General features: G+C 43.0%; 1 pseudogene; it reads left to right on the forward strand.

The window, feature by feature from the left end:
- The first annotated feature begins 1,263 nt into the window (after positions 1 to 1,263).
- On the forward strand, positions 1,264 to 1,381 carry LOC124790285 (annotated as a pseudogene).
- Positions 1,382 to 2,555: the final 1,174 nt, after the last annotated feature.

A 2,555-nucleotide genomic window follows, 5' to 3' on the forward strand; every position in this document is an offset into this window, starting at 1 on the left:
GCAGGATCCGAACCTGCGACCGTAGCAGTCGCGCGGTTCCAGACTGTAGAGCCTAGAACCGCTCGGCCACTCCGGCCGGCGCCAGTCAAGTCGCTGGATCTCTCCCCTGTTTGAAATGTTTGAAGCTTTACAAGCAGGACCCTCCAGCAGCTCGGGATTTTGACGATTTAACGCAGTTGGACAAATTTGACAAGACATCCCTCAAGAGGACATGCAACAACCCTATCAGTCAATACTAAGCAGAATAACTGTTTGCATCAGGGCCAGAGGTAGGCCATTACTGACTTGCTCAATTTGTGAAGCTCTTTCTCTGCAATAAATAATCGAATTTTTCTGAAATTGTAGTCACTTGTTTGCACATGTTCATCACATATACCGATTTCTTTCCCACCGAGAAAATTCCTACGTGGTGCGTCCTTTGTTGTTTTGTGTTGCTCTTAGCATGTATTTCAGATCTGAGTGATCAGTGCGTCTGGTTGCTACGCAGGAGACCCAATGTGCTAGGACAGGAACTGGGTCCACTCAGTTTCGTGGTTCCAACCAGGAACTACTTGAATAAGGACAGGTGTCTCGAAGGTGTGCATAGCCGTTAACAGCATGGAGAGCAGAGCGCTGATACACCTGCACCTCCACATAATCCATATGGCGGAGGAAGACACGGCGGTCAGTGGACACCACGCGTTCCTCTAAAGTTGCTCAAAGTGGAAATACGTAGTACCGCGAATTTTTATCTCAACTATGTCACTGGGAATACAAACGTTCGGCACGTGAATCGCTTTGTTCCTTGGTCCTTTATACCAGCGCCTACGGATAATTTTTAGGGTTCCCTGCCTCAACGGCACCGTTATAGGATCGTTTTCTTCGCTGTCTGTCTGCTTTGTTAAGGAGCCTTTTTCTCAAGAATGAGGAAATTTGTGTCACATAAAAGGTGCATGGTACTTTGGCCATGTAAAAATTTTAAGCTTCCAAGTCAATGCAATCAAAAGATATGGCCATTTCTGCACATCCTTTGATACTCGAAAAGTCTCTCATCAAAGCCTGTATGGTACTTGTCGTTTATCAAGAACCATGAAATTTGGCAAGAAGCAAATTGTCACAGAGGAACTAAACCCGGAAATTGTTAGTTTGTAATTATAAAACACAGGAAACTGTTTTTCTCATTTGTCATCTGTTTGTCTTCCAGTCTGTCCGTCAGTCTCTTAAGAACCCTTTTCTCAGGAATGGATAGAAGTTGAAATTTATGTCACGTACTAAGCTCTATAGGGCAACGGCCTTGCCACAGTGGAGACAGCGGTTCCCGTCAGATCACCGAAGTTAAGAGCTGTCGGGCTTGGCCGGCACTTGGATGGGTGACCATTTGGGCTGCCATGCGCTGTTGCCATTTTTCGGGGTGCATTCAGCCTCCTGGTGCCAATTGAGGAGCTACTCGACCGAATAGTAGCGGCTCCGGTCAAAGAAAACCTTCGTAACGACCGGGAGAGCGGTGTGCTGACCTCATGCCCCCTCCTATCTGCATCCTCCTTGAGGATGACACGGCGGCCGGATGGTCCCGATGGGCCACTTGTGGCCTGATGACGGAGTGTACTAAGCTCGATAGTGCCCCTGTGGTGTAATAAATGCGCGTTTCTAAGTGAAGGCAAACAAAAGATATTGACCAGTTATGTCACGTATTTTGATAATAAAACCCGTAAGGTATTTCCCGTTGACCTAGAATCATGAAATTTCACAGGAAGTAAGGTTTCACAGCACAAGCAAAGGAAAAATTCTAAAAATCTTAATTTGTAAGTATATAATAAGAAAAAATATTTTTTTACCCTTTTGTATCCCTCTGTCCATTTGTCTGTCCGTGTGTTAAGATCCTTTTTCTCTGGAACAGTCTGAAGTATGGAATTCAAATTTATGCCATATAGTAAGGTCTATTGGTCCTTGGCATTGTAAAAATACTAAGCTATTCGTTGAAAAGGTACGGCCATTAACGTCACTCCTTTTGATACTCGAAAACTCACTATGAAAACCTGAAGGGCACTTGACTTCAAGCTAGATCGACGAAATTTGGCAAGAAACGAGTGTTTAGAGAACCATCAAAGGAAAAAATCCGAAAATTGTAAATTTGTATCACCCAAACACAAGAAATTTTTTTTTTTTGGTCATTTAATATCTCTGGTTCTCTCCGTCCCTCAGTCTCTTAGGACCCCCTTTCTCAGGAACGGGTAGACGTATGAATTTGAAATTTACGTCGCATCCTAAGTTCTACAGTCTCTCTGTGATGTAATAAAAGTAAGGTTCTAAGCAAATGCAATCATTTATGTCACATATTTTGATAATCTCAAACTCACTCACCAAAATCTACAAGGTGCTTCCTGTTGGCCTAGAATCATGCAATTTGGCAAGAAGCAAAATTTCACAGTACAAGTAAAGGAAAATTCCGAAAATTCTCAATTTATAGTCATGTAGCATGAAAAAATATTTGTCATTTTTTATCCATCTGTCTGTCCGTCTGTTAAGACCCTTTTTCTCTGGAACATTTTGAGGTATGGAATTCAAATTTATGTCAC

Source organism: Schistocerca piceifrons, chromosome 3, assembly GCF_021461385.2.
Source record: "Schistocerca piceifrons isolate TAMUIC-IGC-003096 chromosome 3, iqSchPice1.1, whole genome shotgun sequence".
NCBI classification, from domain to species: Eukaryota; Metazoa; Arthropoda; class Insecta; order Orthoptera; family Acrididae; genus Schistocerca; species Schistocerca piceifrons.